Source organism: Tamandua tetradactyla, chromosome 5, assembly GCF_023851605.1.
Source record: "Tamandua tetradactyla isolate mTamTet1 chromosome 5, mTamTet1.pri, whole genome shotgun sequence".
Taxonomy (NCBI): Eukaryota; Metazoa; Chordata; class Mammalia; order Pilosa; family Myrmecophagidae; genus Tamandua; species Tamandua tetradactyla.
The window spans coordinates 9,926,358-9,948,867 of record NC_135331.1 but is presented as its reverse complement, the minus strand read 5'-3'; the positions used below and the strand labels follow the sequence as shown (position 1 = coordinate 9,948,867).

Sequence of the window (22,510 nt, the reverse complement as noted above, 5' to 3'; positions counted from 1 at the left end):
TTTGTACGTTCAGTCCTGTTGTACAATCTGTATCTCTTCAGCTCCAATTACCCAATATCTACCCTATTTCTATCTCCTGCTGGTCTCTGTTACCAATGAAATATTCCAAGTTTATTCACTAATGTCAGTTCGTATCAGTGAGACCATACAGTATTTGTCCTTTTGTTTATGTCTCATCTCACTCAGCATAATGTCCTTAAGGTCCATCCATGTGTTACATACTTCATAACTGTATTCTGTCTTAACAGCTGCATAATATTTCATCATATGTATGTACCACAGTTTGTTTAGCCACCCGTCTGTTTTTTTCTCTCTATTTTTCAAGGACGTTTTTGAGATATGGTTCACACACCATATAGTTTACCCATTTAAACTGCACAGTTGAATGGCTTTTAGTATATTCATAAATATGCACAACCATCACCTCTAACTAAATGACATTTCCATCACCCCAAAAAGAAACTGCATACCTATTAGCAGTCACTCCCCATTCCCTTTCCCCTGCAGCCCCTGGCAACCACCAGTCTGCTTTCTGACTCTCTGGATTTGCCCAACCTGGACATTTCATGTAAATGCAGTCATGCAGTGTCTGCCCCTTCGTGTCCAGCTTCTTTCACTTAACATCATGTTCCCAAGGTTCATCCACGTGCAGCAGGTGTCAGCGATTCATTCCTTTTATGACCGAATAACGTTCCATTGTATGTATGGACCACATTTTGTTTATCCATTCATCCATTGATGGATATTCGAGTTGTTGCTACTTTTTCACGACTGTGAATAATGCTGCTGTGAACACTTGGGTACAAGTTTTTGTGTGTATATGTTGTCAGTTTTTTTGGCATATACCTAGGAATGGAATTTCTGTTGTGGTTAACTCTATGTTTAACTTTTGAGGAACCTCCGGCGTGTTTTTCATCTATATTATTTCTTGACTTGAACTGGGATTTATCTAGTGCTTCTGAATGCAGTCACCAGGGAAGTTTCGGACCTCAGAGAGCTATGGGAACTTAACTAACAAATCCGTAATTGTGGATTTGGGGAAAGGTGAAGGATTTATCATTCAGAGAACACTGCTTTTTTAAGACCTTTAAAAACACTTCTGGTCAACATGATGGCCTCATAAGATACTCCAGCAGCTAGCAAAAATTGGTAGAGCCATCTCCTTCAAAACTTTGGAAACAGTTAAAATGTTGCAGTAACTGGGTGAGTGCTAAATCAAGAAAATGTAACTTTAAAAATGGCAGAAGAAGCTCCTAGCAGCCTTGCTGGTCTCACCCCCACCCTTCCCCAGAGCGGTGTGGAGCCAGCTGGTGCTCCCGTTGTGGGCTCCTGGCCCTGTTCCAGAGGGAGCAGGCTAATTCTTTACACGTGTGCCAGGGTGCCTCTATGTCAGTGCCGGGCTAGCATGTGGCAGCCTGAAAGACTGAACCAGGACACTTGTCTCTGGCTTGTTCTCTCAGAACTTATCCTGCAGGCAGAAGTAGTTTGAAGATAACTGAAGCAGTGTAAGAAACAATTAAGTCAAAGCAGCTTGGGGCAAAGGATTATGGGCTTTAAGTCATAAAATAGAGCACTTGGTAGAGGGGGAGAGTCTATTTCATAGGTAGTAGAGGGGGCATTTAGATTCCTGTAAATGGGTCATTTCTATAGTGATCCGTGAGCACAAGCCCAGGACAAGACACGGGCCCAGGAAGACAGACAGGACCCTGCACTTCACTTCTGCCTCGTGCTGATCTTCTTGATGGGAGAACTAAACTGTGAAGGAGAGGACCAGCCAATGCAGAGCTGATTTGCAAAGGCTGTGAAAGGTGTTCTTTGCATTATTTTGTTAGCTTCTGGCTTATAAGGAACAGACAGTTCAGGGACTAAAAACGGAGTTAACACATTAAAATATTAAAATCCGCAGAGTGCTACAAAAGATTACAAGACAAAGAAACAGTTGGAAAATGGTGGTCTATCCAAAGGAACAGGATAAAAATTCAGAAAACATCAGTGAAGAAAACTAGACTTTGGACATACTAGACAAAAGCTTTTTTGTATGCTTGAGGAGATAAAGGAAAAACATTAAGAAAGAACAAAAGGATATCAGGAAAACTTTGAATTAACAATATGAGAGTATCAAGAAAGGGGAAGAAATTTTGACAAGTAACCTAACAGAAATACTGGAGTTGAAAGCCACAGTAACGAAAACAACAAATTCTGTAGAGAGTTTTCACTAGCAGATTGAAGCCGTCAGAAGAGTCAGTGAATGCAAAAACAAGACCATTGCAATGCTTCAGACAGCGGAACAGATCCTGGGAGTCACAGGGGGACTAAGACTGCTGCCTGGACCTTTGCTGCCCATGCTATCCTGAGTGGTACTTCCTGCCACCACCACAGCAACCTCGCTGAAGAATGCAGCCCTCCTATGTCCAGGGGTGTTACAGGCAACAAGAATCTCATACAGGTTTTGCCCCTCTACCGCCTCTTTCTCAATATGGAAGAAAAATTCACCTTGGGCTGATCCCTAAAGAATTCTTCCAGTTCCTTTATCCCAAAACAGGTGTCACAGGACCCTACACGCTTGGAACTGGGCTTTTCCTGTATTTTCTGTCCAGAGTAATATGATGTGATTACCCCAGAGACCTTCCCTACGTTATCAACAGTAGGGTTGCTCATCTATGTAGTTAAAAAATATGGTGCCTATATATATATATATATATATATATATATATATATATATAGTGCCTCTATTGGACAGTTTGCTGATAAGCTCAATAAATGAAACATTGCCAACTAGAAGAGGTGAAACAGGCTTCCATCAAAAACATCCAAGATGTGATTGACTTCAAGAAATCACAGCAGACAGTGGTGCAGAAGTATCATTACCTTTTTCATTTCCAGGGAAATAACATTGTATGGCCTTGGAGGTTACTTACTGGGAATGGCTGCATGGAGGGTATAAGGAGGTAAAGAATAACCTGGGCTACCAGGTCTCTGTGCAGAATATGATGTGTCGAAAGGAGCAAGAACACATGATAAACTGGGTGGAGAAGCATCTCTACACAATAGGAAAAGGATACAACTGCCAAGTGCATTGCAGATCTAACTAAAAATGAAAAGTTTGAGTTTGATATGGTGAGAGAATAAAACAATCTTTTGGGCTAGTGAAATATTTCTCATTCTTTTTACTCTGCATTTTCGGTATTCCATGATCACTTTTGAATAAGTAGTTTGCTTTAAATGAAATTTGGTGCCTGACTAGAGATTATCAAATTATAGTTTAAATTTGTAATCAGGTGTGTCATCTTACAATAAACTGAAACAAATGAACAAAAAAAGTGAACAGATCCTAAGATATCTGTGAACACCATCAAGTATACCACTATATGCATGTGGGAGCTCCAGAAAGAGAAGAGAGAAAGGAGAAGAAGGAATATTCAAAGAAATAATGGTATAAAACTTCCCACAATTAATGAAAGACATGAATACACACATTCAGGAAGCTCACTGACTCTCCAGCAGGATAATCTGAACAAAAAGAAAACAGGGTAGCTATACTGAAATTAGATAAAATAGATTTTAAGTAAAAAACTGTTATGAGGAACAAAGAAAGTCAAGTATACTGATGAAGGAGTCAGTTCACCAGAAATACATAATCATAAATATATAAGCACATAATGACAGGACCTGGAATATATGAGGCAAATATTGACAGATTTGAAGGGAGAAATGCAGTTCAATATTGATAAAACTTATTCAAAGCTACAGTAATCAAAGCCACATGGTACTAGCACAAGAACAGACATTTAGACCAATGGAATCAAATTAAGAGTTCAGAAATAAACCCTCACATCTACAGCCAATAGATTTTTGTAAAAACTTGTTATGCTGAAATACTTTCAAAGTTACAGGACAATAACAAAATAATACAAATCCCATGCAGAGAACTCCAACATATCCCTACAACCCTGAGGAACCTAGATCCAGTTTTAACATTTTGCCACATTTGTTATATCATTCTATCTATCCATCCATCCGTCCATCCATCCGTCTGCCTCTCCATAAGCCCTTGAGTGTAGGTTGCATGCATCATGCTCCTTAATGTTCACATGTACATTTCCTAAGAAAAAGGATATTCACTTATGTAACCACTCTAAGTGCAGTTATCAAGTTCAAGAAATGTAACATTAATATAATGCTTACAGTCTATATTCTAATTTTTATATATCCCAATAATACTCCATTGAGACTTTTCTCCTTCCTCCAGGATCAGGTAAAACAATATATTCTGCAGTATGGGTTTATTTGGGTTTGTCCTGTTTGGAGTGCATTAAGTGTTTTGGATGTGTATATTCATGTCTTTTTTTAAATTGGGGAAGTTTTTAGCCATTATTACTTTGAATAGTCTCTTTCTCTTCCCCTTCTGGGGCCCCCACAATGCATATATTGGTACACTTGATGGTGTCCCATGGGTTCCCCAGGCTCTCTCCACTTTGCTTCATTCTTTCTTTTTTTTTTTGCTCCTCAGATTAGATTATTTTAGTCATCTTATTTCCAAGTATACTGATTCTTTCTTCTGCCAGCTTTAATCAGCTGTTAAACCCCTCTAGAGAGTTTTTAATTTCTGTTACTGTGCTCTTCAGCTCTGTTAGATTCCTTTTCATAATTTCTCTCTATCGATATTCTTTTCACATTCATCTGTCATTTTCTTAGTTTCTTTTAGTTGTTTTTTCGTATTTTTCTTTAACTGTTTGGGCGTATTTGGGATCATTTGTTAAAAGTCTTTGTCTAGAAATCCCGGGATGAGCCCAACCCAGCATCAAGGGATTAAGAAAACCTTCTTGACCAAAATGGGGAAGAGGGAAATAAGAAAAAAATAAAGTGTCAGTGGCAGAGAGATTTCAAACAGAGTGGAGAGGTTATCCTGGAGATTATTCTTACACATTAATTAGATATCCCCTTTTTAGTTTATGATTATTAGAGTGACTAGAAGGAAGTACCTGAAACTGTAGAGCTGTGTTCCAGTAGCCTTGTTTCTTGATGATGATTGTATGATGATATAGCTTTCACAATGTGACTGTGTGATTGTGAAAACCTTGTGTCTGTTGCTCCTTTTATCTACCTTATGGACAGATGAGTAAAACATATGGATTAAAAATAAATAAATAATAGGGGGGAACAAATGTTAAAAAAAATTATAAATGGATACATGGGGGAAAACATACCTATCGGAAACTATGGACTATGGTTAACAGTAATATTTTAATATTCTTTCATTAACAGTTAACAAATGTACCACATCAATACTATCGGTCAATGGGTGGGTGGGGGGGAGGGATAAGGGGTATGGGAAGATTTGGGCTTTATTTTTTTATTTTTATTTCCTTTCTGGAATAATGAAAATGTTCCAAAATTGATCATAGGGATGTATGCACAACTACATGATTATACTGTGAACCAGTGATTGTATATTTCAGATGGTCTTTATGGTGTGTGAGTGTATCTCATTAAACTGTATTAAAATATATATATGTATGTGGATAAAAATGAATAAAGGGGGGACAAAGATTAAAATAAATTGGGTAGATCAAAATACTAGTGATCAGTGAGAGGGAGGGGTAAGGGGTATGGGATGTATGAGTTTTTTCTTTTTTTCTTTTTCTGGAGTGATGCACATGTTCTAAAAAATTATCATGGTGATGTATATGCAACTATATGATGATATTGTCAGCCACTGATTATACACCATGTATGAAATGTTTATATGTTAAGAATGTTTGTATGTTAAGGTTTATTTTATCAATAAAAATATTTTTTAAAAAAAGTCTTTGTCTAATATGTCCATGGTCTGGTCTTCCTTATCGGTGGTTTCTATTGCTTTAATGTTCTCTTTTGATTGGACCATAAATTCCTGTTTCTTTGTATATCTTGTAATCTTTTGACCTGTAAATTTTGGTATTTTAATGTATTATCACTGGAATTTAGGCTCTGTGGTCTCTCTTTTTAAGCTTGTATCAAGCTAATGTTATGACAGAGCTTTCCTTGTATGTCAGAAACTAACAACAACAACAAAATAGAAGACTAATAAGGTAAAAAAGAAAACCGCTTTTCCAGTCTTTGCAGATGGACCCTTGTGGGTGCTCTCCTGCAGGGCTCCTCGGTACAATGAGTTTGGATGACAGCTCCAGGCCAGAGCACTGGGGCCCCCGTGATGCTTTGTGCGTGTGCCTCTTATCTTGCGCAGGCAGCTTGTGGCCCTAGGAGTTCCCCTGTTTACATGGATACAAATGTCGCCTCTTCCCTTGGAAATGGTTTCTTTCACATTGTGTGTGTCGTAGAGCTCTGAGCCACCTTCAACACACAGAGCAGGTTCTGGGATGGCAGGTCCCTCAGGCCATGATCGGACAGACCTGCTCCTAGCACGCGCACAGGGTCACTCTGCTCCTTCCAGTTCCGGGACTCGGTATGCGGCGCGCTGGGAGTGCGGCCAGCTCCGCGCTGAGCAAGTGAGGTGTGGGGCCAGCCAGGATGCCATGAAATCCTGTCTTTTTAAAGTGATCTTTTCCTTGACTTCGTGCTCGCTCTGTTACTATGTCCTTTAACTGTTTTCCAGAGCTTTGAGAAAGATGTTTCTGCCAGTTATTTTTAGTCGTTCAAAGCTGCTGTTGGGGGTAGAGCCCTGAAGTATCTCCTATGGCCAACTTCTTTTCCCAAGGCTGCCACATTCACTCACTGGGGAAAGAATGGTCTCTTCAACTAATGGTGCTGAAACAACCGGATGTCCATATGCAGAAGAATGAGGGTGCACCCCTACCTCATACCATATACAAAAATTAACTCATGGTGGATCAGACACCTAAATATAAGAACCAAAACCATAAAATTCTTGAGAAAAATTTAGAAGAACATTTTTTAAAATTTATTTTTATTTATGGTACATAACCACATACAAACACAAACATTCTTATCATACGATCATTCCGTTCTTATTAAATAACCAATAACTCACACTATCATCACATAGTTGTATATTCATCATCATGATCATTTCTTAGAACATCTGCATCAATTCAGAAAAAGCAATAAAAAGAAAACAGAAAAAAACTCATACATACCATACCCCTTACCCCTCCCCTTCACCAATCACCAGCATATCAATCTACTAAATTTATGTTAACATTTGTTCCCCCTATTATTTATTTATTTTTAATCCATATGTTTTACTTGTCTGTCGATAAGGTAGAGAAAAGGAGCATCAGACAAGGCTCTCACAACCACACAGTCACTCTGCGACAGCTGAGCCATATCATCATACAATTATCTTCAAGGAACATGGCCACTGGAGCACAGCTCCACATTTTCAGGCAGTTCCCTCCAGCCTCTCCATTACACCTTAACTAAACAGGTGATATCTATTTAATGCGTAAGCATAACCTCCAGGATAACTTCTTGACTCTGTTTGGAATCTCTCAGCCATTGACACTTTATTTTGTCTCATTTCACTCTTTCCCCTTTTGGTCAAGAAGATTTTCTCAATCCCTTGATGCTGAGTTTCAGCTCATTCTAGGATTTCTGTCCCACATTGCCAGGAAGGTCCACACCCCTGGGAGTTATGTCCCACGTAGAGAGGGGGAAGGCAATGAGTTTACTTGCTGTGTCAGCCAAGAGAGAGAGGCTGCATCTGAGCAACAGAAGAAGTTCTCTTGGGGGTGACTCTTAGGCCTAATTTTAAGAAGGCTTAGCCTATCCTTTGCGGGGTTAAGTTTCATATGAACAAACCCCAAGATTGGAGGCTCACCCTATTTCTTTGGCTGTCCCCACTGCCTGTGAGAATATCAAGAATTCTCCACTTGGAGAAGTTGAATTTTCCCCCTTTCTCACCATTCCCCAAAGGGGACTTTGCAAATACTTTTCTGCTCACTGATCAAATCACTCTGGGATTTATCTGGGCATCACTCTTGACAAACCTACAAAATCTCATGCCCTACGCAAGGTTCCAAGTACTATGGTGTTCGATTAAGCTGTCCACATAAGTTATATTAGGAAATACACTAGTCAAAATATAAATTTTGTACCAAATAAACATGTAAGTTAAAATTTTAAAATATTGATTACCATCTATTTTCAACACCCCGCAGTAATGACATTCCTTTGTTCTTCCTCATGCAGAAACATTTGTAAATTTGCACATTTATTATTATTATCATTTTTATTTTTTCACATGGGCAGGCACCAGGAATCGAACCTGGGTCCTCTGGCATGGCAGGCAAGCGTTCTTGCCGCTGAGCCACCGTGGCCCGCCCTAAATTTGCACATTTAGTCACTATCATTATACACTCTAGACATTCCTAGATTATACCATCTCATCTTTATTGTCTGTCTTTCCTTCTGATTTCATTTGTGCCCCCAGGCCTCCTCCCTCTATCATTCTCACATTCAGCTTCATTCAGTGTTCTAACATTATTGTGTTACAGTTAGGTAGTATTGTGCTATCTATTTCTGAATTTTTACAATCAGTCCTGTTGTACAATGTGTATCCCTTCAGCTCCAATTACCCAATATCTACCCTATTTCTATCTCCTGATGGTTTCTGTTACCAACTGGAATTCTCCAAGTTCATTTGCTAATGTCAGTTCATATCAGTGAGACCATACAGTATTTATCCTTTTGTTTATGTCTCATCTCACTCAGCATAATGTCCTTAAGGTCCACCCATGTTGTTACATGCTTCATGACTTTATTCTGTCTTACAGCTGCATAATATTCCATCATATGTATATACCACAGCTTGCTTAACCACTCATCTGTTGATGGACATTTTGGCTATTTCCATCTCTTGGCATTTGTAAATAATGCTGCTATAAACATTGGTGTGCAAAAGTTCATTTGTGTTCTTGCCCTCATGTCCTCTGAGTAGATATCTAGCAATGATATTGCCAGATCATATGGCAATTCTATACTTAACTTCCTGAGGAACCACCACACTGCCTTCCACAGCAGTTGTACCATTTGACATTCCCACCAACAGTGGATAAGTGTGCGTCTTTCTCCACATCCTCTCCAGCACTTGTCGTTCTCTGTTTTATTGATAATGGCCATTCTGGTAGATATGAGATGATAGCTCATTGTGGTTTTGATTTGCATTTCCCTAATAGCCAGGGAAGTTGAGAATTTTTTCATGTGCCTTTTGGCCATTTGTATTTCGTCTTCTGAGAAGTGTCTGTTCATGTCTTTTCCCCATTTTGTAACTGGGTTGTCTGTCTTTTTGTTGTTGAGTTGAACAATCTCTTTATGTATTCTGGATACTAGATCTTAATCTGATATATCATTTTCAAATATTGTCTCCTATTGTGTAGGCTGTCTTTTTACTTTCTTGACAAAGATCTTTGATGCACAAAAGTGTTTAATTTTGAGGAGTTCCCATTTATTTATTTATTTATTTATTCAGTCCTTGTGCTTTGGGTGTAAGGTCCAGGAAACTGCCTTCAATTATAAGATTGATAAGATATTTCCCTGAATTTTCTTCTAAAAATTTTATGGTCTTATCTAATGTTTAGGTATTTGATCCATTTTGAGTTAATTTTTGTATAGGGTGTGAGATATGGATCCTCTTTCATTCTTTTGCATATGGACATCCAATTCTCTAGGCACCATTTATTGAAGAGACTCTTCTGACCCAGGTGAATTGGCTCGACTGCCTTATCAAACAAAGATCAGTTCTCCATAGATGAGAACGTCTATATCTGAACACTCTATTCGATTCCATTGGTCAGTATATCTATCTTTATGCCAGTACCATGCTGTTTTGACCACTGTAGCTTCATAATATGCCTTAAAGTCAGGTAGCATGAGGTCTCCAACTTCATTTTTCTTTCTCAGGATATTTTTAGCTATTCAGGGCACCCTGCCCCTCCAGATAAATTTGGTTATTTGTTTTTCTATTTCTGAAAAGTAAGTTTTTGGGATTTTAATTGGTATTGCATTGAATTTGTAAATAAATTTAGGTAGAATTGACATCTTAACTATATTTAGTCTTCCAGTCCATGAACACGTTATGCTCTTCCATTTATTTAGGTCTTCTGTGATTTCTTTTGACAATTTCTTGTAGCTTTCTTTGTATAGGTCTTTGATATCTTTAGTTAAATTTATTCCTAAAATTTTATTCTTTTGGTTGCAATCGTAAATGGATTTTTTTTTCTTGATTTCCCCCACAGATTGTTCATTACTAGTGTATAGAAACGCTACAGATTTTTGAGTGTTGATCTTGTAACCTGCCACTTTGCTGTACTCATTTATTAGCTCTAGTGGTTTTGCTGTGGATTTTTCGGGGTTTTGGACATATAGTATTATATCATCCGCAAACAGTGAGAGTTTTACTTCTTCCTTTCCAATTTTCATGCCTTGTATTTCTTTTTCTTGTCTAATTGCTCTGGCTAGAACTTCCAACACAATGTTGAATAACAGTGGTGATAGTGGACATCCTTGTCTTGTTCCTGATCTTAGGGGGAAAGTTTTCAGTTTTTCCCCATTGAGGATGATGTTAGTTGTGGATTTTTCATATATTCCCTTTATTATGTTGAGGAAGTTCCCCTGTATTCCTATCCTTTGAAGTGTTTTCCACAAGAAAGGATGTTGAATTTTGTCAGATGCCTTTTCTGCATCAATCGAGATGATCATGTGTTTTTTCTGCTTTGATTTGTTGATATGGTGTATTACATTAATTGATTTTCTTATGTTGAACCCTCCTTGCATACCTGGGATGAATCCTACTTGGTCATGGTGTATAATTTTTTTAATGTGCTGCTGGATTCGATTTGCAAGAATTTTGTGGATTTTTGCATCTGTATTCATTAGAGAGATTGGTCTGTAATTTTCTTTTCTTGTAGTATCTTTGTCTGGCTTTGGTATGAGGGTGATGTTGGCTCCATAGAATGAGTTAGGTAGCTTTCCCTCCTCTTCAGTTTTTTTGAAGAGTATGAGCAGAATTGGTACTAATTCTTTCTGGAATGTTTGGTAGAATTCACATGTGAAGCCATCTGGTCCTGGACGTTTCTTTTTGGGGAGCTTCTTAATGACTGATTCAATTTCTTTACTTGTGATTGGTTTGTTGAGGTCATCTATTTCTTCTCAAGTCAATGTTGGTTGTTCATGCCTTTCTAGGAAGTTGTCCATTTCAACTACATTGTCTAGTTTATTAGCATAGAGTTGTTCATTGTATCCTCTCATTACTTCCTTTATTTCTGTGGGGTCCGTGGTTATCTCTCCTCTTCCATTTCTGATTTTATTTATTTGCATCCTCTCTCTTTTTCTTTTTGTCACCTCGCTAAGGGTCCAACAGTCTTATTGATTTTCTCATAGAACCAACTTCTGGTTTTGTTGATTTTCTTGATTGTTTTCATGTTCTCAATTTCATTTATTTCTGCTCTAATCTTCATCATGTCTTTCCTTTGCTTGCTTTGGGGTTAATTTGCTGTTCTTTCTCTAGTTCTTCCAAGTGGACAGTTAAACCCTCGATTTTTGCTCTTTCTTCTTTTTTGATATAGATGTTTAGAGCAATAAATATCCCTCAGTACTGCCTTTGCTGCATCCCATAAATTTTGATATGTTGTGTTTTCATTTTCATTTGCCTCGAGATATTTACTGATTTCTCTTGTAACTTCTTCCTTGATCCACTGGTTGTTTAAGAGTGTGTTGTTGAGCCTCCATATATTAGTGAATTTTCTGGCACTCTGCCTATTATTGATATCCAAGTTCATTCCTTTATGATCTGAGAAAGTGTTTTGTATGATTTCTATCTTTTTAATTTTATTGAGACTTGCTTTATGACCTACCATATGGTCTATCCTTGAGAATGATCCATGAGCACTTGAGAAAAAGGTGTATCCTTTTGTGCTGTTGTGGGGTGTAATGTTCTATATATGTCTGTTAAATCTAGCTCATTTATTGTATTATTCAAATTCTCTGTTTCTTTATTGACCCTCTGTCTAGATGTTCTGTCCATTGATGAGAGTGGGGAATTAAACTATTCTGATAGATGTGTCTAAGTAGACCCCCCTAAGGGGTGAGGAAATGTGTCCAACTATTATGGTAGACGTGTTTATTTCTCTTTTCAGTGTTTGCCTCTTGTATTTTGGAGCACTCTGGATTGGTGCATAAATATTTATGATTATGTCTTTTTGTTGAATAGTTCCTTTTATTAATACATGGTGTCTTTCTTTGTCTCTTTTAATTGCTTTACATTTGAAGTCTAATGTGTTGGATATTAGTATAGCTACTCCTGCTCTTTTCTGATTGTTGTTGGCATGAAATATCTTTTCCCAATCTTTCATTTTCAACCTATGATTATCCTTGGATCTAAGATGCGTCTCCTGTAGACAGCATATAGATGGGTCCTTTTTTAAAAATCCATTCTGCCAGTCTATGTCTTTTGATTGGGGAGTTTAATCCATTAACAGTTATTTATTACTATATGGGCAGTACTTTCTTCTACCATTTTGTCTTTTGGATTTTATATGACATATCTAATTTTTCCTCTTTTTTATCTTTACTGATAGTCTTCTTTTCTATACTCTTCTCCACACCTCTCTCTCCTGTCTTTTCCAATCTGTCTCCCTTTATTATTTCTTACAGAGCTGGTCTCTTGGTCACAAATTCTCTCAGTGAATATTTGTTTGCAAATGTTTTAATTTCCCCCTCATTTTTGAAGGACGCTTTTGCTGGATATAGAATTCTTGCTTGGCATTTTTTCTCTTTTAGTATCTTAAATATATCATCCCACTGTCTTCTCGCCTCCATGGTTTCTGCTGAGAAATCTATGCATAGTCTTATTGGATTTCCCCTGTATGTGATGGATTGTTTTTCTCTTGCTGCTTTCAAGATTTTCTCTTACTCTTTGACATCAGACATTCTGATTAGTGTCTTGGAGTACGTCTATTTGGATCTATTCTCTTTGGGGTACGCTGCACTTCTTGGATCTGTAATTTTAAGTCTTTCATAAGAGATGGGAAATTTTCAGTGATAATTTCCTCCATTAGTTTTTCTCCTTCTTTTCCCTTCTCTTCTCCTTCTGGGACACCCACAACACGTATATTCGTGCGCTTCATGTGTCATTGAATTCACTGAGTCCTTGCCTATATTTTTCCATTCTTTTTCCTATTTATTTTTTTGCTGGTCAGATTTCAAATGTCCCATCCTCCAGTTCACTAATCCTATCATCTGCCTCTTAAAATCTGACATTGTAGGTTTCCATTGTTTTTTCATCTCTTCTACTGTGCCTTTCATTCCCATAAGTTCTGTGATTTACTTTTTCAGACTTTCAATTTGTTCTTTTTGTTCATTCTTTGCCTTCTTTATATCCTCCCTCAATTCATTGATTTGACTTTTGATGAGGTTTTCCATGTCTGCTCGAACATTCTGAATTAATTGTTTGAACTCCTGTATCTCATTTGAATTGTTGGTGTGTTCCTTTGACTGGGCCATTTCTTCAATTTTCCTAGTAGGATTCATTATTTTTTGCTGGTGTCTAGGCATTTAATTACCTTAATTAGCTTATTCTGAAGATTGTTTTCACTTTTTTTTTCCCTAGGATTTTCTTGCTGGATGACTTTGTTGTCTATCTGTTCTTTGACATTCAGTTCAGCTTATTCCAGTCCTCTAGGTTAGGTTTTGTTTAATAGGTCAGAATTTTTCAGTTCTTGTTTTTTTTTGTTTCTTGCCCTGCCTGTGTGGTGCCTTTCCCCCACCCCTTAGGAGGGTCTACTTAGGTATTATAGACCCCAGCCAGATTTTCCCAGACCAGACTGGTCTCCTCTCAGTAGGAACAAGGTACCTGCGTCAGTTTTCCCTGAGGATGAGATCCAGCAGATTAAAAGGCTTTCCTATGAAGTCTCTGGACTTTGTGTATTTTCTTTTCCTGCCCAGTATGTGGTGCTTTTCTGCCTGTGGGTCCCACCAGCATAAGGTGATGCGGTACCTTTAACTTCAGCAGACTCTCCCTGCTGGGGGTGTGGTGGAGACAGAGGAAAGGTTGTAGGCTAGTTTTACTCTCTTCACTTTTTACAGACCCTGGGGTCTGGATTCCTTGAGGGAGGGATGCCCTCCCATCTCCTGGGGAAGGCACAGGCTCCAGATAAGCTCTCAAACAAGCTCAATTCTGCTTATGCCTGGGGCAGTGAAGCCCAAGAAGCCTTGCAGCTATATCCAAAGAGTATTCAAGCTGTAGAAACACAGCCACAAAAGAGAAAAAGAAAAATCCTTTTCAGAGCAGGACCCCGTTCCTCGGGTTTGCCAGTCAAGAGCTCAAGTTAGTACGTTGCTCTTTGGATCCCCAGGTCCTATGTGCCCCCTCCTTTCCTGCAGGGACCAGACCTTTTCAGCTCCAAAAAAACCTGTTTGCTTTTCTTTTTTCTTTTTCTGTCAGCCCTGCCCCGTTTGCACCAGGGCAAAAAACCAGTGACCTCTGCTTTTACTCGAGGTTCAGCTGAGCTGGGGGCCTATTTTTAGTAGTCAAAATTTGTTAATTAATTCCACAAATGAAGCTTGGTTGCACTCAGCCCCTGTTGCTGGTAAACTCTCTTTCCCCTCTGGGAAGCAGCCTGTGGGGGAGGGGCACTGGCCACCGCAGCTTGGGGAATTCACGGTTCTGGGGGGACTTGCAGCCAGTCCAGCTGGCCCAGACTGGGGTATACTGTGTGTCCGGTCACTGACGTGGCCCCAGCAGTTGTTCTGTACTGTTCCTGGCTATTTACCACCTGCTCTGGAGGACGAACTAAATCCCACACCTTGCTAAGATGCCATCTTGCCAGAGTCTCTCCTAGAAGAACATTTTGTGGGCTTTGTGTTAGGCACCATTTCTTAGACTACATCAGAGCATGAGCAACAGAAAAAACCATAGATAAGTGGGACCTTAGCAAAATTTAAAATTTTGTGCATCAAAGGAATTGATCAGGAAACCTTTAAAAAGACAACTTACAGAATGAGATATTTGGAAACCATATATCCCTATAAAGGCTTAATATCCAGAACATAGGAAGAAATCTTATATCTCAGTGACAAAACAACCCAATTTAAAAATGGGAAAAAAATTTGGCAGACATTTCTCCAAAAAAGATATATATATAGCAATGGCCAGTAATCACATGAAAAGATGTTCAACATCATTAGCCATTAGGGAAATGCAAATCAAAGCCACAATGAGATGCCATTGCATACCTATTAGAATGGCTACTATTAAAAAAATGGAAAATGCTAAGTGTTGACAAGGGGTGGAGAGATAGGAGCCCTTGTTCATTGCCCGTGGGAATGTAAAATGGTGCAGCCACTGGAAGACAGTTTGATGGTTCCTCAGAAAGTTAAGTATAGAATTACCATGTAACCCAGCAATCCCACTTCTAAGAATAAACCCATAAGAATTGAAAGCAGGGACTTGAACAGATGTTCGTAAATGATGTTCCTAGCAGCATCATTCACAGTTGCCAAAAATGGAAGCAACCCTAGTGTCCATCAGGAGATGAAACGATAAACAAAATCTGGTCTATACATACTATGGCATGTTGTTCAGCCAAAAGAGGTTTTAAACTCTGATAAATGCCAACATGGATGAGCCTTGAAAACATCATGTTGTATGAAATAAGCCATGAAAAGGACAAGTATTGTTTGACCTCACTGTTATGAAATAACGAGAATAAGCAAGTAGAAACTAGAATACAGGTTACCCGGGGCTGTGGTTGGATTAGGGAGTGGGGAGTTAATTCTTAATTGGTTCAGAGTTTCTGTTTGGGGTGATGGAAAAGTTTGATAATAGATGGTGGTGATGTTAGCACAACAGTGTAGATGTAATGAATAGCACTGACTTATATATTTGAATGTTTTAAAAAGGGATAATTTTAGGTTGTATATATGGTATTAGGATAAAGGTTTAAAAAAAAAAAACACCTAGGACTAAACCACACTATGAACTCTAATGTAAATTATGGGCTATAGTTAATAGTATAATTAGAATGATATTGTTTTGTCGATTGTAACAAAGGTACCACACTAATGCACATTGTTAATAATAGGGGAAACAGTGTGTATTAGGGGAGGGGTAAGGGAACTCTGTATTGTCTGCATGATTTTTCTGTAAACCTACAACTTTTGGGTGGGCCACAGTGGCTCAGCAGGTAAGAATGCTTGCCTGACAAGCCTGAGGACCCGGGTTCGATTCCCGGTGCCTGCCCATGTAAAAAAAAATAAAATAAAATGAAAAAAAAACCTACAACTTTTCTTAAGGGGACAAAAATCTTTAAGGGCATTACCTGGCAGGAGAAGAGTCCCTGGCCGTGTTGGAGGCATGGGCTCGAGGGGCTGGGCCAAAGGCCCCAGGAGGGTCCTTGTGAATGGGCGCCACTGAGACGGAGTGTAATATCTAAGTCACCTGCCACAGGTGAGCACACCGTGGCCAAGTGTGAGGTCCTGCAGGCAGAGCCTGACCATGACTGTTCCATTCCTGCAGAAGAGGCAGTCGCCACCCAAGTACAGACCCAGAGGAGGCGCAGGGGCTGCGGTAATTCACAGAGAGGCACCTAAATAGCAGAGTGCACGCGGGTCTCCAGATGCGACCATACCTGAAGCTGGATAGCCCTGCAACCTCCTGCTTGGCCGCCTCCTTCCCCCGCCCAGGTCAGGGTGGAAGCCCTGGAATGGCTGAGCAGGAGAGGCTGTGAGGCGAAGCTGATGAGCTTTGAAGGAAGAGCGCCAGCCTATCCAGGACCTTCTGGAGGGCAGCATGCAGTGGGCGGCGGAGGTCGGGAGGAAACGGAGTCCTCCTGGGCTGTTAGTCTGTGAAAATGTTACAGAAGAAAAACCAAACCGCATCAGGAGCCTTTTTATAAAAAACTAGAAATGGCCTTGTTTAAACATATCATGATCCTCTCCACTTAATAGGGAGGTTATAAAATTTAATTATAAAATGTAATTCTGAGGCCATCAGTGGCTTCCTGAGGCTTGCAGCGGGGATCATACACCACGCAGCCTGCAAGGGTCAAAGATGGGAGCCAAGTGAGATGATCTGAGTGAGCTGAGCCAGAGCAGCCCACCCCCTACCCTGGGGGCCTGGGTAGCCCCACCAGTAGAGGCCCGGAGGCCATATGTCTACCTGAAGGTTGCAAATCAAGCTGCAAGCTGTTAGATCAGTGTCCTACCTTGACAGTACCTTCAACACCGGCTGGCAGACTGTTTTACATGGAGACTTCCAGGACTCCTCAGACTTTCCCACATAGGGAGATCCAGCCTGCCCACTCCCTGCTTCTCTTCCCTTCTGTGGCCCATCCCAAACCACACACACATGGCATTGTGTCACCAGGTGGACACTTCTCTGTGCCTTCCAGGCAGCCACCCCGGCCACACTCAGGCCTGTGTGTGGAAACACTAGGGCTGCAGATCACTCAGGCCTTAGAAGTGGGCTTGGGTTTTTGCAGGAGGGAATTCTGAAGTTCAGGGTTCCCAGGAGTGTGGTGAGAGGCAGCGGGAGTGATGGGCTCCTCCCTTTGGCCCCGCCTGGATGGAGTAGCCCGGAGACCCTCTGAAGTCCTTGGCCCCGAGCAGGCACCCCCTGTGCCTGGGTGTGAGGGCACCCTGCCGGAGAACACATCTCCTCTCTCTTGGTTAGAGGGGGAAGTTTTCTCTCCGCTCCAGCCAACTCTATGTGGAAATGTGGACCTATCTTTATCAGACTCTTAATCGTTCACGAGAAGTCTGAAGTCCAGATTTTTATATAACATCTCCTAATTTTAACACAGCACATGAACCAAAACACTTCTGCAGATTTCGCCCATGGACCATTAAGCGCCATGTGCCCTCTGAGCTGCAGACAAAGACGGGGCCCCAGCCTAGCAACCGAGGCCCTCAGTGCCGTGACCCAGCTCTAACCCTCCAGTCCCCTCCTCACGACCTCTCAGCGCAAGAGCAGCGTGTGGCCAGCAGAGACACCCAACCCAAAGAGGCCCCACCCTAATCCTCAGAACCTTTCAGGTGTGATGAAGGATTTGGGGGCAGGGAGAGTGACCTGGATAAAACAGGCAGGGCCAAGGTGATCATAGGAATCCTTATATAAGGGAGGCCGGAGGTCAGGATTCAAAGGTGGCCGTGTGATGACAGAAGCAGAGCTTGAAGAGATATGATTGCTGGCTTTGAAGATGGAGGAAAGGGCCACAAGCCGAGAAATGCGGGCTAACCTAGAAGCTGGAAAAGGCCAGGGGATGGCTTCCCTAGAGGCTCCAGAAGGCACCAGCCCTGCTCACACCTCGATTTTAGCCCGTATAACCCGTTTTGGACTTCAGACCTTCAGAACTGTAAAATAACAAATTATTGTTTTAAGTCACTAAGTTTGTGGCAATTTGTTCTAGCAGCAAAAGGAAACTAATGCAGAGGCACTCCGGGGCTGGTTTTTTTCTGCACTTCTCCCTCATGCCCGGCCCCCTCACACTTGCCCAGGCTGTTTCCCAGCCTAGAGTACCTCCCCCTCACCTCCTACTGGTTGGACCCTTCCCATTTCCATGCCACGTTCTCCTGGGTCCACTGCTCCCTGGCCCCCCTGGGGCTCAGAAGCCACTGCAGCCTTCGGTATTGCTCCTCCCACACTCCCATATGGAAGCTAGCCCTGGTTCCGTGTTCAAATCACTGCAGGGCACTTAAAAAAATGCTGGTGCCTGGGCTCCACCCCAGAGCATTTGAACCGAGGGGTGGTTCTGGGTGGATTTTGAAGGCCCCAGATGTTTGTCCCGGGGCAGCCAGGGCTGAGACCCATGTCTGGAGCTTTTCTGTTAGCTCATGCCCTTCCTGCCTACTGTTTGTTTCCCGAGTGCCTTTCCACAGGGCCGGGACCAGTCAATCCCTGGCACTCAGGAGGTGCTTTGTGAAAATGTGCTGTGCACTGGAGAACAGGGCTGCTCTAATAATATTTAAGTGACTTGCCTTTCATTTGCCTAGCACCACACCAAATGCTCAGTAAATACTAGTAAATTGAACTTATTTAACTAGGAAACTAGATGATTACTCTAAGTGAGCATTCTGTGAATTTTTAAGAGAAATTCTTCCCTGGCTTCACTGATGCCCGCAGTATTTATTTACTTGATACATTCATTCACTTACTCATTCATTCATCCAGCAAACATTTTCTTAGTCCCTAAAATGTGCCAGGCTCTGTACTAAGCTGCTCAGGAGATAGGGGTGAAAGCTATAGCTACAGCTTAATAGGGGAGAGGCCGGTGTGAGCACAAAGAATTATGGCCTGTATTGTGGACATAAATCTGCTCACTACTGAAAATCACAGACTGGGAATCAATTTTTTGGCATAGGTATCACCTTTTGAATGCCTGTGTTCTCAGAACAGTGGTTCTCAAAGTGTGGCCCCCAGGACAGCAGCTTCCACATCACCTGGAGACCTGTTAGAAATGCACATTCTCAGCCCGCATCCCAGATCTGCTCAATCGGAAGCTCTGCGGGTAGGGCCAGTGAGCTGCGATTTAAGGAGCCCTCCAGGTGATTTTGATACATGATGAAGTTAGATAAAGCTGTGGTTCCCAACCCTGGCTGCACAGTTGAATCACCTAAGAGCTTTAAAAAAAAGACATGATTTTTAAAATATTTCATCCCAGACCAGTTAATTCAAGATTTCCCTGGGGAAGTGACCCGGGCTTCAGGTTTTTAAAAGTTACCCTCCTGAGAACTGAATGTGCACGCAGGGTGGAGAACCACTGCCCTATACTACCAGCAGAATGACGGACCAGCGTGGGAATGCCAACAAAAGGCTCATGGCGGCCGGCGCCCCTGGGCAGCCAACCTGGCCTCCCGTCCAGGCCTTCTTTATACCGTGGCGTCCTGAACACTCTTGGCAAGCCATTTCTGTCTTCAGGGTTCCTCTCCCGAGCATGAACTTTGTTTAAATATGTAGCAGAACCTGCCTTTCCAACCAACAGTTGGAAACTAGGCTTGGGAAAGAAATGTCAGTGATGCCGAAAGCTGCCAACTGTGTGCGTGTTGAGCAGTGACTCTTGATCAGTCATTTGGGAAAAGGGAGTAAGAGGTGAATCACCTCCTGAGTGGTTTGTGCTGGAAATGTTCACTGAGGTCTTTGGAACTCACTGGGGATGAGTAACTCGAGCATTTCTCAATTCCTTTTTGTCACCTTTGGTTTAGTCTCCTGTTTCTGAGTCGAGTTAAATAGCATCTTACATTTATAATTTATATCATTTATGTTAATTATATTATAATTTATATAACTAAGTGATGACTTAAGTTGTAGTTATGTTATAATTAGCAATAATATAGAAATTAGAATAATCACAAAAATAGTTACTGCTTTTTGACTGCTTGGTATATGTTAGGCATTAGGTTAAACACTTAACATGCATTGTTGCATATAAGCTTCAAAACCTTCCGATGTATATATATATATTACCTCATTTGCAAGAGGAGAAGATACAGATAGAAAATGGCAGAGCCAGGGTTTGAACCTAGTTCAGCCTTCACTGGCTCATAGTTAATAGTAGCTATATATAGAAAGTAATGCTAACATTTTATCACACTACATTTAAATAATATGCTGCCAGGAAGTTACATATACATTATACATGTTATTTATACATTAGCATGCAATTGTGCACAATATATAAATTCAGTAACTCTCTATATGAAACTATATTACAATTTAAAACTACTACTAATATACTATCATTTACATTTCATTTGTACCAGTAACAGATGATGTTATTTCAAAAGACTATTCCTTGAATGTTGTGTTCAGACTTTGTGCCTTTGAAAATACTGGGTAATTACTGTGTTAAAGGAGAAAAAGCAGGATACAAACTGCATATACATATGATACCAATTTTGCAAACATATACATATATTTTATATGCCTCGAAAAACGAAAAGAAGGTACACCAAAACTTTCACAGAAGTTATGACTGCATGGAGGTATTACAAGAAATTTTTATTTTCTTCTTTTTTTTACATGGGCAGGCACCGGGAATCGAACCCGGGTCTTCTGGTGTGGCAGGCGAGCATTCTTGCCTGCTGAGCCACCGTGGCCCACCCTTTTATTTTCTTCTTGACACTCAAGGCCAGACCAAGACACAAGGGTGCCCTAGGAAGGCTGGTAATTGGTTACTTCAAACGGGTGCTGTTTAAATTTTCGTTCTATTCGTATCTTGTGGGTTGGGGAGAAACTGGCTACATATTGATAAATATTGTCTGCAAATTTAGATTCACGTCTTGATTTAATCTCATAGACCAAAGTAGAGTTCTTGTTCTGAAATAAAAGAAAAACTTTTCTGTGGCTCTTATTCTGTCTGTAAAAATTCCAAACTCCACAGTTCACTGGAAGACATTTTAAGGAGTTGTTAGAATGTAGATACTAAAATAAATTACTCATTCCTAGTCCTTTGCCAGGCATAATCTGGGTTTCTGAATTCTAGCTGACTGCAACACTCATGGAACCAAGATACTGTCTGCGGAGAGAAGAACTGATGGCAACAAAGAGTGTTTTGTTTTTTTTTTTAATTTGAGTTATTTTTCTCTCTCCCTTCCATTTTGTCACTTCCATGACCAGCACCACATTTCCATGCAAATCGGTGTGTTGTCAGCACGCTTCACAAACAGGCGCTTCAGGAGGCATGCGGGCTGGCCTACACTTCACCGGGCTCCATTTAATCTTTGCTTATTCTAGGAAATTTGGAAAATACACCAACGATGATTTTCTAAAAAAAAAATTTTTTTTAATTTCCTTCCTGAATTGGAAAGTCATCCTTGGTGTATTTCCCAGATACAGGAAGGAAATTTTTTAAATTATTTTTTAAAATAGATGCAAAATACACACATCTAAAAATCTTGTAGGCCCTGGGTCCCTGGGTGACGGCGGCAGGAGCGCAGTCACCTGGGGCTTCTGTTAGGGGCTGAGAAGAAAGCTGTCGTCAAAACGGTATTTATGAACCTTGAGTTACAGCTTTTGTCTCTGAGAATGAGGTACCTGATCTAGCAGTAAGGTGGCTGGTTGCTGCCCAGCTTTGGTTTATTTTAAAGTTCTTGGAATCAGAGAGCCAACCTCTTACACAGAGGAGTAAAAAACCATCACCTTTTCTTTTTACTTCATACATATGCATGAATCTAAGCAACAAATGTCTGAAAATGAACAGAAAAATTAAATGAGCTAGCATGCTGTAATAGTGTGAGTGACCCTATGGCTTGAGTACTAGAGCAACAAGTGACTCGATTTTAAATGATCTCCTTTAAAAAGTATCTTTAAAGCAAAAGTAAATAAGATAAAGGCTAGACATACATAAACCAGTAATACACCATGGAAAAATAGTGAAGGAGGGTACACGGGTAGTTCAGTGGTAGAATGCTTGCCTTGCATGCAGGAAACCTGGGTTCAATTCCTGGACCATGCACTAAAAAAAAAAAAAATAAAAAACCCCACAAAACAACAACAACAACAGTGAAGGAGCAATAAGTAGAAAAATCAGATAGTGATTATGGTAGGAGGCAATGA

General features: G+C 40.5%; 1 protein-coding gene and 1 pseudogene across 11 annotated transcripts in view; both read left to right on the top strand.

The window, feature by feature from the left end:
* Positions 1–22,510, top strand: part of CFAP251 (cilia and flagella associated protein 251) — a 101,345-nt gene that overhangs the window by 73,483 nt on the left and 5,352 nt on the right. The window lies entirely within an intron of this gene.
* On the top strand, positions 331–5,283 carry LOC143682238 (ATP synthase peripheral stalk subunit b, mitochondrial pseudogene; annotated as a pseudogene).